Below are 16,237 nucleotides of genomic sequence, written 5' to 3' on the forward strand. Positions count from 1 at the left end.
ACTTCACTTTCAAGGGTGAGAAAACTTCATTTGTAAAACACTCCTCCTGCAAATTATAATCATTTATTCTCCTCAGGACAACTTTAGAAAATATCTATACAAATGTCAGCTATTTGACTCAGTTGTACTCAGGGTAACCACCAAGGGTCTGGAATAAAATGATCTCTCTGGCATGATACAGATGTATTGAGGAAGGAGAAGGTAAGAAAAAATTCTGTAGGAAATGAGTGTATATCCAGAATATTTTCCTCCTTGGTATATCGTATTATTCTCTTAGCAGGGTAAAACACATGAGCACACACATTTCATATTGGAGAGAATCTCATCATTCTATGCTGGTTTTTATACAGGTATTGTATGAGTGCTTTAGGATTCAGAAACATAAGTTTTGATGCCTACTCTCTTAACTGTATGAAATGATTTACAGCTGTGCAAGCATCAGAAGAAGAACTGTTTGAAGAGAAGGAAAATGAAAAAAAAAATCCTACATGTGAATACATTCTCTGGGACCTGGTCCCCAGATAACAAACACAAGTGATATTCTTCACTTGCATTAACATGTATTTCATATTTCTTCTTGCATTCCAATTTCTTCCATTTAATGGTCACACTGGATGGTCAGTCTTTGGCCCCTAAACACATGTATTAAATCTGCTTATTCTAGTCAAGCATTCTCATGTTCTGCACAGTTGAAGGTTCCTTTCTCTGGTCCTCCATAGGACCATCTCTTCTTGGAGTAATGAAAGAATTTATTGAAATCAAGGGTCATCTATGTTTATATTGATTTAAAGGGAAACAGTAAGATAGTAAGTGACTTGTATGATCACTTAGACTATTGTGAGACTGGGTAGCCTCTGCAATAAGTTTCAGTGGCATGAATTTCTGAGGCTTGGGAAGTCTCTAGTCTTGAGTAAAAATGAAACTTAAAGTAAGATCAGGAATAAGATGAGGGTTTGTTTGTCTTACTTGTCCCAGTCACTGTCCACCACTGAGAGAAGGCATGGCAGGAACTCAAGAAGAGGCAGAGAAAGCAACCATGGAGGGATATTGTTTTAGGCTTTCTCCCCATGGATTACTCAGCTTTCTTAGGACTACCTGTTTAGGGATGACACCACCCAATGTGATGCCCTTTCATATCAATTACTCGAGAAGAAAATACCTTATAAACATGACTGTTGAGCATTCTAATAGAGGTAACTCCTCTACAATTCACAGTCTCTGTGGGTTAGGCTTGAATATTTGAAATTTATGTGTCTGCTTCTAACTGTTTAAATTATAATAGACTGCTTCTAATGAATGAAAGAATATGTGATATATAAACATACATACACACTCTGTACTAATCACACATTATGTTATAAATCAGTGACATACATATTGTCACAGTGACATATTTCAATATATTGAAAGCATACTAAAATATTTTCATTTAAATTACTAATATAAAATCTAGTGATAGAATTTTGTCAGTGAAGTTGGGGTCAAAGAAGTTGAATAAATCCCAGATGCCATAAAAAAAATCTAAAACTCATGAGATTTTAACTACTGACACTGGAAAAGGAAAGACTAACTTCTTTTTCATACTTTTCCTGTCCTTTCTTGCTATTCTTTATCATTATTTTTCTGCAAGCAAAGAACGGATTAGCTCTCTGTAGATGATAGGACTAATCTTTTTAAAACCTTCATTAAAATATTGTATTTCAGAGTGGTAATAATGATCTTTAATTCAGCATCTGTTTGACAGAAAATTTCAAATTATCTTTATTTTAGAAGCACAAGATAAATATTGTACTTGTTGCATTACATATGAAAAAATTCCTTTTTTAAAAATACATTCTTTGCTGTGGTTGGAGTTCATCTGTGTTTTCTTATTTAAACCACTCACAACTACATCATGTATTTGAATTTATTTGAAAAAATAAGATGAGGAAGACTGGAAGAGGCCATATATAAGCTGAAGGTTCTTCAGGACCATTCTTCTACTGGCACAGTAATATCATTGCAAAAGTCAAAATCATGACAACATTTCATCAGTACTGTGTAATCACCATAGTCATAATCATCCGTTGTACAGTTTTTCTGGCATCTAGAATATGCGTCACTTGGCTCATGTGCTGTGGGAGATAAAAATAGAGTTAATATATTGTTTTGAATGAAGCAAGCTACAAATCCAAGTAAAGGAAGAGAGAACCAAGATTATATTAAATGACAAACTATTTCTCTATAATATCGGTTAATCCTGCACTGGCTTGACACTGTAGATATTGAAGCAAAATGTGGCTTCTCCCTCTCGGGCAGGAAGACACAAAGTACTTGGTAAACATTTGTTGTGTTCCAGGCTTTGTGGAGATCTTGAGCTCAACCGATTCTATTCTTAGGGCTCTCATATCATAAAAATAAATTTGAGCCCTGAAAGAAAGATGCACTGTCCCTTCCACATGAAATGCACACACTACTTACCACTGTTAGGTGGAATCCACAATCTAACAGTCAAACAAGAGTCACCATCTTTGGCATTGCATGTTCCTATTTCATGTATACATTCATGATGGAAATAGGATCTACATTCTCTACACAGGAGAGCTAAAGCTGCAAGAAATAAAGAGAAAGACTGGGCTGAGAGAAAAGGGAAACACTCAAACTCCCAGGCTGCTAGACTTCATTAAGGTTTTGACCTACAGAGACATGTTTCAGGTAGCAGCAGGTTTTAAACAAATGGATGATCTAATCCTCTCCCTATAGAAGCCAAGGATATAGAAGCCAAGTAGGCAGGGAGACCATGGATTCTCTACAGCACCACAGTACCCTTAATTCATTTTCTACTTTTCCACATTTACTATAAGTAGAAGAGTTTCCTCAGAGTTGCTAAATGGGATAAAATTCAAGGTTCAGAATAGGTAGCAGTACTATAGTGGCTGTGAGTTTCTCACTCCACAGATTAAGTCATAATTTAGCAAATATTGAAGACAAGAAGTTATGTGAAGTGTCTAGTGAAGAATAAGTTAAGGAAAGATCCATGCAGGTAAAAACAGAAGTCTAGTGGCCAGCATTAAAGCCACTCTCTTGGTAAAACTGAACATTATTCCAGTTTAAGCCAACAGACCCCCTAAAACAAAGGGTTTACTAAAAATATGACAGGGTTCAAGCTAAGTTGATCCCTTAGTTGTTATGAAACCAGTCTCCCGATATTTACCAGTTTGCGTACAGAATAGCAGAATGATGCCCAGCTCTTGCACATTTCCCATTGAGGATCTGCTAACTCTTGCAACAGGTGTAGAAAAGAAACAGAACTTGATGATGGTCTAGCATGGGCTGATAAGTAACCAACTGTTTCATAACTCTTTTCATTGGCCAATATGAACATGAAAGGCAAAACTAGATGCCAATCTAAGTCATGATAACCTGGCAATTGTCCAGATCTTTCTTCTGTGACAATGTTTCCCCCTTGTTTCTCCTCAGATGTTAAGATGGCCAAAACTGTAAAATAACCAAAGAAGCAACCTCATCACAGGGCTTTTTATGTATAGTATGTAAAATATGTAGCTAGCAAGCCCCAGTCTGTGTGGGGCTTCTTGAAGAGATATGTAAATAATCCATTTTTCCAATCACAGAAAAGAGTAACCACCGAAAAAGAAGAAAATGGAAAGTCACCACGAGGTGAACTGCTGCCACCAGAGACAACATGTACAAAGTCAAGAGGGTTTTAATGCATAAAGTCTTGACTAGACTTTAACAATGGTACAACTTAAACAATGAAGGCAGTGTTTGATTGGGATCCAAATTTCTTCGAGGAATAAATGGGGTTGAATATTATACTACATGGAGAAATGATGGCCCCAGAAGCTCACAAATTCTGTTACCTTCCAATGTGGGCCCATATTCTTAGAGTAAAAATTTCAAACCCTGGATAAAAGCTATCTGAGAAGAAGTATTCTTATTTCTGCTCAAAGCCACTTTCAGATACTTCCCAAAGAAAAGGTCATATTGCAGCCTTTTCTGAAGTTGACAGGAAAATGTGGAGTTATGTTGTTCTGCAACACGGGCAGGAGTGAGATAAGAGACTTCAACATCTTTATTCTGCCTGTGTGTCTGTGAGGTTCCCAAAAGGTTCTGATTCCCTCATCCGTCATTGATTTTTCAAATCTTGACACACCTGTCTCATCCTGAAGCTTTAATGTCTTATCTGTACTGTTCACCCCTGTGACAACTGAGTAGGTAACAGAGTCCTTTATGTGATGCCTTCAGAATGTTTCATTGTTGAATTGGATAAAACACCTTGTGAAGATGGACTCCTTCCTTCCTTCCTTCCTTCCTTCCTTCCTTCCTTCCTTCCTTCCTTCCTTCCTTCCTCCCTCCCTCCCTCCTCCCTCCCCCCTCTCTCTCTTTCTTTCTTTCTTTCTTTCTTTCTTTCTTTCTTTCTTTCTTTCTTTCTTTCTTTCTTTCTTTCTAATGGAACACTTCACAAATTTGTATGTCATCCTTGGTGCAGGGGCCATGCTAATCTTCTCTGTATCATTTCAGTTTTAGTATATGTGCTGCCAAAGTGAGCATGATGAACTCTTTTCTAGTACCATGCATTTCTTCTATTTGGAGGATCACTAAAGAAGTAAAGATGAGGAATGTGTTCCCACAGTCCCAATCATCATCCTTTCTAGGGTAAAAGTTGCCCAATGTCCTCAGGTTTCCATCTATATATGGCCTAAGTACTCTGGGAAAATTACACTGTCAGTGACTTGAATTATTGTGGATTCAGAAGACAATTGTGTCAGGTGCTTCTCTGGGATTGTTGAGAAACAGTAGTTTTATTATGACCACTACCTAACTGTTGTCTCTATCACCACAGATACTTGGTTTGACTCCTTGTTTAGTCATTGACTATACATGCAGATGACATGGTACAGACTTGTTCATTCTCTGGGCATCTTGATTCAGTCTGTGACTTCATAGGTAGTTTGATTATATTGTTTTCTTGTTATCCCCTATCTCTGCTGGCTCTTATTCTTTTTTTTTTTGTCTCCTCTGTAGGGTTCTCTGAGTTCTGAGGGTAGGGAAATGATAGAGATTTCCCGTTTAGGTATTATGAGCATTTCAAGGTCTCTCACTGTCTGCATAATGTCTGGAGGAAGCATCTCTGATGATGGATGAGCAAGGCTCTTATCCGAGTATAGAAGAAGTCATTAAGCATCATTTTATTGTTCTTTTTGTTTGTTTTAGAAGAGTAGTATTTGGTTTTACGTTAGGTTATTCATCTATTGAATTTCTGGCTCTTGATCAATGAAGCAGTGTCAGGTGTGAATTCCATCTCATGGAGTGGATTTTAAATCAAACCAAATATTTGTTGGAAACTCACAAATTTTATGACACCATTGCCCTAACATATCTCACAGGCAAGGACAGCATTGTATTTCAAAGGTTTTGTAGATGTCTTGATATTTATGATGTTTATATTTCTCTTTAATAGCATGTGGAGTACCTTCCTGTACCAAAGATGCTAGAAGATTGAGGTTAAGTTTCTACGTAGGCACCAGCTTGACATCTATGTTTAATAACTGTATAGCTGTCATCTTCAGCAGTGGGGCTTTGCTGTCAGTTTGTGGGGAGCAACCTATACCCTTGGAAACAGACTGGGTTGTTTAGGGATTCCCATGTGACCCCTTTGGCCAACAACAACTCTATCAGATGTAACCTAATCCTGAGGATATTTTTTTCTTGAACAAAGATAGATCAATCAGGGCCAGTGAGACGGGTCAGGCTCAGTACCTACTGCCCAAACCCAAGGACAAGGTTTGGTTCCTAAAAATCACTGAGGAATTAGAGAAGTGACTTTTGAAACCTGTCATGGCATACACTTGCCATGTACATGTACACATACAAAGATGATTATGATGATGATGATGGTGGTGGTGATGGTGGTGATGGCTAAGTTATTGACAACTCATTAATTGTTCAAAATTCTAAGATCAACATGCAGTGTCAGAACAGAAAAACATCAAGTTCGGAGTTCATGGCTGCTTCTCTGCTGCTTTTGTAATCTTTCTTCAACTCCAGTATTTCTAAAAAGAGCTACTTTTAACGTTGAAATGATTGCATGTTTCCTACTAGTGACTCTTAAAATTTTGTTTTCCATAGCAGTATTTCCTTCCTAGCTCTCTTTTTCTGACCTGTTTTTTGATTCCACTAGAGCCTCGTGTTCTTTTCCTTAGACAGTTGTTTCATTTGAGATGCTCTTATCCCCCTTTCCCTTCAAGGTCATTTTCACCCACAATTGAAGGTGCTTTATGAGAAAGATGTAGGACCTTTTGGAAGCAGAGCCTCACTAAAGCAAGTATGCCACTAGAGTGACTTTTGAGGTTTTTATAGCCTGCACCCACTTCCTGTTATTTTTCTTTGTTTCCTCTGTGTAGCTGAAAATATGATCAGACAGCCTCTTGTTCCTAAAATGGTATCTTTCTTTTCTGTGTTGATTTTGCTCTGATCTTGTGTAGAGAACCATAGCAGCTATGAGTCATTGGGTGCAAAAAATCTGTCATGTCCAATCAACAGTTTTCCCCCAGGACCATTTCTGTCTCTTTCAATATTTGTACCTTCTCTTTTGTGGTGGGCAGTGAGTTTTGGAAGGAGGGCATGCAACCTAGATATTCCATTTGTGACTAAATACTCCATAGACACTTTCCCCCCTTTCTACTCAGGGTGCTTACAATATGATAATTCAACCAATAAAGGAGAAAGTTGTCTATCGCTGAGAAAGATTTAGTAAATTCTGCATATGCTGACTAAAAGATTGATGACTTTTTGATTTATGTGCATGTTATACACATATAGAAGAAATATGATTCCAGTCAGTGTTGATCACTGAAAAGGTATCATATCAAAAAAATGACAGTACAACCGCAAGGAGCCTGGGCTTAGATGGAGAAGGGAATGAAGGCTTAGAAACAATTCTGTCTTAATGACACAAAGGCAACTTGGTATAGTATTACCTTCCTAAGACAGGTGAGAATAAACAAAATTTCATTCTCATCCTACATGCTCAGAAAAAAACATCTTTCAAAGAATACTGAACAGTTATCAGATTTATTTTCTGGCACTAATATAACAGAAACAGTAGGTGGAGATTTTCTTAATTGGGTGAAACTTGGACTGTGACCTTGTAGCAGTGATTTTTGTCATTCATGGAAACAAGTTCATTCAGCTGCCTTTCTTTCCAGCATACTTAGCGAGCATAAGCCACCGAATGCATTTCATATCTTGCCCTGGTCTTCACTCTGACTTGCCACTTTTCGGGTACCAGTGGGTGAGCAGTTTTTGTATACCATGGCCTTTTGCTGTCATGAAATTCAGCCTCATCACAGGCTCATAGCCATGGAACAGGACAGTGAAGGGCCAAAAGCAGAATCCACAACAATCTTTCCTCTTTTAAATTGTATACTAAAAGTATAAGTCACAATGAGGAAAATTCTAAGTTCGTAAAGTACATGTTGTACAAAGGATACTGGGAATGTTCACACTCTTCCTGACAGTTTAGATTTTTTTTAACCCATTCATTTATTTTAGCCACCCACACTGAAGTGGTAAATGCATTCATGGAATCCAAGGTTCAGCTACACTCATGGTAATAAGGCTAGGAATGTCAATCACAAGAATTAGACTATATGATCAAATGTACATTCAGAAGAATGTGGAATTTCTCTATGTCCCCAGGTTCTGTGACTTGTACAATACTGATTACCAGAAAAATCTATAGTCCAGAGTAAAAATACAATTCAATGGAAGAAAATAGAAGATGAAAAGGAAAGGGCCGATGAGGTCAGCTGAACCTAGATTATGCTAAGTCATCACGATTGGTAAGTTGATGTCATTGCAGAAATCTCCATGGTTACAGCAGTAGGTGTGCATTGTTAGATGTAGATGATCAAAATGTTTTTCTCCAAAATGACAAGAACTCGAACTCAAACACTTAGTCTCGGCATCTTTCAGCCCCTCACCTGTGGAAGAAGAAAAAAAAATATATAACACACACACACACACACACATGAGTTTGAGAGAACCAGGATTCAACCTCATATCCAAGTACATTTGGACTGAAAATACTTCATTGAAAGAATTTTCTTCAGTAGCAGCTATGACATATACTGTTCCATGCTAGCCACTGTTCCACTTGCTCCTAAGACTCATCTTGAAAATTCTTCATTGCATGAGTCTTCACTAGTAGAAGCATGCACTTATCAGTTTGCTTAAGTTTCTGGACAATGAGGCACACAACGTCCTCTTCCCCTCATGTAGATAGGCACAAAGCGCTTGTTCCATAGAATTGGTGTCCAGACTCAGATGTGAGCAAGACAGCAAGTAGAGGACGATGTCATATTAGCCCTCGATATGGAATATGATAAGGATACACTATGAAATACACAAGCAGATAGATGAAGCATGGAGACTGAGAAAGCACCAAGGTATTCTTTAGATAAGGAAAACTTTTCCAGAGAATGTGATTCTAGGCTAAGATTGAAGTTCAACAAATATTAGAAAGTGAAAGCCACCAGGACAGATTGTAAGAAATGGCACACTAAGCTACTTGATTGTTTATGGTCTTTGGGCCATGTAGTGGCTTTAATGAGAATGACTCTCATAACTTTGACTATTTAACTGCTTGGTCCCCCTTTTTGGATGAGACATCTCTAATTGGGGAGTGGGGTTTGATGTTTCAAAAGCCAATGACTTTTTCATTGTCTCTCACTCTTTCTCTTTTTCTGCCTCACGGTGTGTCACAGGATGTAAACTTTTAGCTAGTCTCCCAGGCCCATGCCTGCCTTGCTGCTATGATGTTTCCTTCCATAATGGTCAAGTATTTTACCTCTCTGGAACCTTAAGCTAACCTCGAATTAAATGTTTCTTTGATAAAATGTTTTGGTTATGGTGTTTTGCCATGGGGATGGAAAGAATCACTGAGGCAGACCATATATAGCAGAGATGTCGAGGACCAGAAGACTGGTGACCATATCAGTGCAATGGTTGAGAGAAGCCCTGTTCACCTTAGCCTTATCATTCTCCAAATGTTGATGGCATCACATGATTCTACATAATAACTGGATATTATTAGTTGATTCTTTTTCTTCAAGTCCAGTATCTTAGAGATAGTGCTTGGGATCCTGAAGGAGAAATAGATATTCTCCAGGGAACAGAACACATACTTACTTAGATATGTCCAGTTTCGGCGGATCATACACACTTCACCAGATTTTGCAGTGCAATTCTCCATATTTTTAACACATTCCCCATTTTTGTAAGATGGACACTTCACACATTGTAGAGCGAATCCTGAAAGGGCAGAGACTGATGAGGAAAGGAGGGTATCATCACTGTCACTATTCCTTCCTAAAGAGAGCATAGGTTATCTGACCTCTGGATGGCTTGGCTGTACCAATGTTTCAGCTTACAGATATGCTTTTGCCCAAAACATGTCCCAGCATCACAGACAAAGCAGTGTGGAATAAGAGCTAATTTACCTTTCTTCCTACATCAGATAAAAGGTCAACCTGCAGGCGATACCTGTTTCAAAGTAGAGAAGAAAGAGACACAGCTTCAGTAGGTATTCCATTTCTCCTGAGCAGATTCTTACAGACTGCTGTGTTAGCACGAGACAGCTAATGATCAGAGATGACTCTGAAAAATGACCAGCCTTTAGTGAATTTATAATCCATGTAAGTAAGTACAAAGGACAGTGTATATTAGACAGCCCAGATGCAAATCTCAAAGTAAGCTCCTCCCATACTGGCAACATACCAAATCTACCTTCCCTATTTTTTTTAATTCCTCTTTCATTTCCTTGCTTTGGGTGGCACTAAAGATACATGACTCACCACGAAATCTTACCATCAGCAGCATAGTGGACCTTTGTTTTTATTCTTCTCTTTATGCTATTGGCATCTTGTCAAGGAAAATCATTTGGAAGAAGTCTTTTATCGAACCTGAAATGCAGCACCAGAGAGATGCACAAGAATGGGCCTCCTGATTCCTAGAAAGTCCAACACAGCAATGTGATATCTAGAAAGAACTCTGTGTGATAAGGGTGTTTGCATATCCCTCCACTACAGGAAGGACCATGTTAGTACCACTCATAGCAGAGTCTTCACCACTATACACGAGGCTTCTGCTGGGACACCTCAAGAGATGCTCCCTGTCTGGCTGGGTACAAATATTTGCTGAGTAAAAGGGTTATCTGATGTCTACTCTGCTTTGTAAGGCTATGCAGGCTGCCTGAGCACATCTTTGATTAGGGCTGTAGTGATCACCTGTAGTGGTTGTAGAGAGTTCTAAACATCCAGGCTGCCATGAGAGATTTTGATCAGTTGCCAGCAAAAGGGCTATTTGACTGATAGTTTCCCTGCTCAAGGGTGCCATGCATCTAATGGCTTGATCCTGACTGATTTGATCATGTACAGAAAGCACTAGATGATGTTAACAATAAATAGTTAGCATAAGCTCAACATAGCTCAACTTGCATTTCTAATGACATTAAGTATATTTTATAATATAAGTATATATTACATATCGAATATATATACATGTATATGTAATACTATATATCTCTATCTCTATCTATCTATCTATCTATCTATCTATCTATCTATCTATCTATCTATCTATTTGAGACAAGTCTTGACTATGTAGCCCTGGCTGGCCTGAAATTCACCATGGAGACCAGGCTGATCTTGAACTCACACAGATCTGCCTGCCATAAACATACACAAATTGTTCAAAAACCATAGTTTCATTTTTCTATTGAATCCCTAATGGCCAAATACCTTCATATAGTTGATGGATAAATTGTTTTTATTACAGAAGAATTTAATAGCCTTGTTGCCACATGCAAGTGAGTTCTAGGATATATTGTATACTTTTTGCTCTAGAACCAGTATCATGTACTTTTTTTTTTTTAGGAGTTATGGTTTGAATATGTTTTGCTCAGGGAGTGGCACTACTAGGAGGTATGACCTTGCTGACAGAAGTGTGTCACTGTGAGGGTGGGCTTTGAGACTCTCCTCCTAGCCATGTGGAAGCCAATCTGCTTCTGGCTTCCTTTGGATGAAGATGTAGAACTCTTAACTTCTCCAGCCATATGTCTGCCTGGATGCTGCATGCTCCTGCCTTGATAAGAGACTGAATCTCTGAACCTGTAAGCTTGCCCCAATTAAATGTTGTTCTTTATAATGTGGTGGTTTGAATATGCTTGGCCTAGGGAGTAGCACTATCAGGAGGTGTGGGCTTGTTGGACAAAATGTGTCACTGTTGAGTGGGCTTTAAGACCCTTCTACTAGCCACATGAGAGCCAGTCAGCTCCTGGATCCCTTTGAACAAAGATGTAGAACTCTTATCTCCTCTAGTCCAATATCTGATCTGAGGTCAAGCCTCTGGGAGAACTGTGTAGACCCCACCCCTTCTTGAACTCTCTCTTCAAAGTTCTTTTCAACTTTCCCTTATGATACTTGTTGACTATCAGTCTTGTGCCAGTATTTAGCCTTAGATGGAGTTTACCACCCACTTTGGACTGCATTCTCAAGCATTCTTTACATCCTTGCTGATATGTGCTGTCACTTGATCATAGCAATTCTGATGGGTGCAATACAGAATCTCAGGTTTGTTTTGATTTGCATTTACCTAATGACTAAGGATATTGAACATTTCTTTAAGTGCTTCTTGGCCATTTGAGATTCCTATGTTAAGAATTCTCTGTTTGTTCCTATAGCCCATTTTTAAAAATTGGGTTATTTGGTTTGTTGGAATCTAACTTCTAGAGTTCTTTCTATTTTAGATATAAGCCCTCTGTCAGATGTAGGGCTAGTGCAGATCTTTTCCCAATCTGTAGGCTGTCCTATTGACAGTGTCATTTGCCTTAAAGAAGCCTTTCAGTTTCATGAGATCTGATCAGGAAATTGTTTCCTGTACCAATGCATTCAAGGCTATTTCCAACTTTTTTTTCTATTAGATTTAGTATATTGAGATTTATGTTGAGGTCTTTGATCCACCTAAACTTGAATTTTGTGCAGGCTGATAAATATGGATCTACTTGCATTCTTCTACATGCAGACATCCAGTTAGACCAGCACCATTTTTTGAAGAGGTTTTCTTTTTCCATTGTATGATTTTTGCTTCTTTTATTTTTTTAAAGTATCCATAAGTGTGTAAATTTATTTCTAGGTACTTTATTCAATTCTATAGACCAATCTGTCTGTTTCTATACAAATACCATGTAGTTTTAAAAATCACTATTATTCTGTAGTACAGTTTGATATCAGGGATGGTGATTTTATCATTCAGGATTGGTTTAGCTAGCCAAGGGTTTTTTTTTTCCCATGTGTGAAGTTGAGAATTACTCTTTCATGGTCTGGAAAAATGTGTTAGAATTTTGATGGAATTTGCACTGAATCTGTAGATTGCTTTTGGTAAGATGGCTATTTTCACTATGTTAATCCTATCAATCCATGAGCATAGGTGATCTTTTAATATTCTGATATCTTCTTTAATTTCTTTCTTTAGGGACTTGACATTCTTGTCATACAGGTCTTTCACTTGCTTGGTTAGAGTTACACCAAAATATTTTATATTATCTGTGGCTATTGTGAAGAGTGTTTTTTCCTTAATTTCTTTCTCAGTCCATTTATCATTTATATGAAAGAGGGCTACTAATTTCTTTGAGTTAGTTTTGCATTCAGCTACCTTGCTGAAAATGTTTATCAGCTGTAGGGGTTCTCCGGTAGAATTCTGGGGATTGTTTATGTATACTATCATACCATCTATGAGGAGTGATACTTTGACTTCTTTGTCTCCAATTTTTATCTCCTTGATTTTCTCTTGTTGTCTTATTGTTCTAGCTAGAACTTCAAGTAATATATTGAATATATAGGAGGAGAGTGGGAAGCCTTATCTTGCCTCTGATTTTAGTGGAATTGCTTTAAGTTTCTCTCCACTTAGCTTGATGTTGGCTATTGGCTTGCTGTATATTGCTTTTATTTATTTATGTTTAGTCTGAGTCTTGTATCCCTGATCTCTTCAAAACTTTTGGATTTTGTGAAAGACTTTTTCATCTAATAAGATGATCATGTGATTTTTTTCTTTCAGTTTGTTTTAATGGTGGGTTATGTTTGTGGATTTTTATATATTAAGCTATTCCTGCGTCTCTAGGATGAAGCCTACTTAATAATACTGAATGATGTTTTTAATGCATTTTTAGATTCAGCTTTTGAGAAAATTTTATTGATTATTTTTGCATCAACGTTCATCAGAGATATTGGTCTGATATTTTCTCACTTTGTTGATCCATTGTGTGGTTTAGGTGTCAGGGTGACTGGCTTCATAAAACAAATTTAGTAGTGTTCCTTCTGTTTCTATTTCACAGACTAGTTTGAGGAACATTAGTAATGGCTCTTCTTTGAATGTCTGGTAGAGTTCTGCACTAAAACCATCTGACCCTGGGCTTTTACTTTTGGGTACGAGAATTTTAATGACTGTTTAATTTCTTTAAGAGTTACAGCACTGCTTACCTAGTTTATCTGATCTTTCTTTAACTTTGTTAAGTGGTATCTGTCTAGAACACCATCTATTTTACTTAGGTATTCCAATTTTATGGATTGCACGCTTTTGAAGTAGGATGTAGTGATTTTTAAAAAAATTACTCAGTTTCTGTTGTTTTGTCTCACTTTTCATTTCTGGTTTTGTTAATTTGGACAATATCTCTGAGTCTTTTAGTTAGTTTGGCTAGGGGTATGTCTAGCTTGCTAATTTTTTTTTTAAAGAACCAGCTCTTGGTTTTGTTGATGCTTTGTATTATTCTCTTTCTTTATAATTTACTGATTTCAGCCCGAATTGGAATGTTTCTTGCCATCTACTTGTCTTGTGTGTGTTTCTTTCTTTTTGCTCTAGAGCTTAAGGTATACCATTAAGCTGCTAGTATGAGATTTCTTTAATTTCTTTATGAATGCCCTTAGTGATATGAACTTTCCTCTTAGCACTGCTGTCATTATGTCCCATAAGCTTGGGTATGCTGTGCCTTCATTTTCATTGGATTGATAAAATCTTTAGTTTCTTTCTTCCTTCCTTCCTTCCTTCCTTTCTTTCTTTCTTTCTTTCTTTCTTTCTTTCTTTCTTTCTTCACTGACCAAGTGATCACTTAGTAGAGAGCTGTTCAGTTTCCATGAGTATGTGGGCTTTCTATTGTTTCTGTTATTGTTGAAGTCAAGCTTTAATCCATGGTGACCTGAGGAGATGCAAGTGGTTATTTCAATCTTCTTGTATCTGTTAGGCTTGCTTTATGCCCGATTATATGGTCAATTCTTTATTTGTTCTGTACCTTTAGTATTTTGATTATTATGGGGTGGGATAATTTTATTTTCCAGTCCAATTATTTGATGTTCTATAAGCTTCTTGTAGGTTTATGGTCATCTTTTTTCTTTTTTTTTTTTAGATTTGGGAAGTTTTCTTCTATGATTTGAATTGGGAATCTTCACCCTCTTTTATTATTCTTAGGTTTGTTCTTTTCATAGTGTCACAAATTTCTGGGATGTTTTATGTCAGGAAGGTTTTAGATTTTGCATTTTATGACAGATATATCAATTTCTTCTATTGTATCTTCTATGCTTGAGATTCTCTCTTCCATCTGTTGTAATCTGTTCGTGATGCTTACATCTGTAATTCATGTTCTTTTCTGTAGGTTTTTCACATCTAGAATTGTCTCCATTTATTTTTTTTCTTTATTCAATTTTTATTTATAGGTCATGAACAGTGTTGTTCCTTTTCTTAACTTGTTTGATTGTATTTTTCTGTATTTCTTTTTTTTTTTTTTTTGGTTTTTCGAGACAGGGTTTCTCTGTGTAGCCCTGGCTATCCTGGAACTCACTCTGTAGACCAGACTGGCCTCGAACTCAGAAATCCGCCTGTCTCTGCCTCCCAAGTGCTGGGATTAAAGGCATGTGCCACCACCGCCCGGCTTTTCTGTATTTCTTAAAGAGGTTTATTTGTTTCCTCTTTAAAGTCCTCTATCATCTTTATAATATGAGAATTAATGTCACAGACTTGCTTTTCAGGTGTTTGAGGATATTCAGGGCTGGCTAGTAGAAAAGCTGGATTGTGGAGGAGTCACATTGTGCTGGCTTTTGTTGATTATATTCTTGCACTTGCTTGGTGTTGGCTGGCCTGGTAATCCCTGAGATTAGCAAGCCATTGCAACTTGTCCTGGGTGCCTCCCAAAAGGCAGGCAGAGTTGTGGGCAGGGGTGTGGACTGCCAATCTAAGATCACAGGTTAAGGGCCTAGCTTAACATTACAAACTCCATTTTGCTTTCAGAGTCCATTTTATGATTAACTTGCCCTGAGAATTAATTTAGCTCCTGGGAAAAAAACCTAACTTATTCCAGGAGCCATGTCACCATGATAATTCATTTACAAGTTTCGCTGGGCATAATAGTTTGGGTGGACATCTTTAGTCTCTGGTAACAATCAAAATTCCCTCAGCAAATAGTCATTTCACTCCAAGCAACAACTAATCAGGGTACCTAAAGTCTAAAGTAGATTGATTAAGCTAGCAATCATTTTTCATACCAAGCCAAAATCACTACTAGCCAAGAGAAGTGCACCAAACAAAATCAACCAATCATGTAACTGCCAAGTTGGAAAGTTCCTCACCCTGCTACAATGATAAATAGGCAGGGCTTGTATCAGCTCAGGACCTTCCAGACCATCCACTATGCTGGAGAGGTTGGATAATCTGAGCAGGAGCTTGAATAAAGACTCTTTGCTTTTGTATATGAGTTGGACTCCTGGTCCACTGAGAGCCCTACAATCCTTCACCAGGACTCCCTAACCTGTGGAGTCACAAACCGATTGATAAGTGTGCCTTGGATGAAGTTTTTCTGAATGTAACTCATAATGTAGTACTGCCACACAGGACCCAAGTGGACACTCTGGACCTCCAATGTAACAGGGACCAGGAAATCTCCTTGTAGGGGACTGGATCCCCTTTGTTTCTTTGAAGATTTGCAGTGGGTTGTACCAGCCACATGGCAATTAGCTGTTGTTTCACTTTTGCTTTTGATATTGTAAGCTGATTGGCATTAGTGTGTTTCTTTTTTCTGTTTTATTGCATTTTATTCTTATTTTTGAACTTAGGATAATGTGACATACCCAAATGACCTCCTTGACATTTTTGTTTTTGGATGGATTTAAGAAGTTTATGACTAGGGCTAGAG

The 16,237-nt window shown here is 37.7% G+C and overlaps 1 non-coding gene across 1 annotated transcript; it reads right to left on the reverse strand.

Annotated features, from left to right (window-relative positions):
• Positions 1-4,443: 4,443 nt before the first annotated feature.
• Positions 4,444-4,551, reverse strand: LOC114636451. Its single transcript, XR_003713623.1, has one exon. It is a non-coding gene; the product is annotated as a U6 spliceosomal RNA (small nuclear RNA).
• Positions 4,552-16,237: the final 11,686 nt, after the last annotated feature.

Source organism: Grammomys surdaster, unplaced genomic scaffold (genome assembly GCF_004785775.1).
Source record: "Grammomys surdaster isolate TR1022 unplaced genomic scaffold, NIH_TR_1.0 124092, whole genome shotgun sequence".
In the NCBI taxonomy this organism is placed as follows: Eukaryota; Metazoa; Chordata; class Mammalia; order Rodentia; family Muridae; genus Grammomys; species Grammomys surdaster.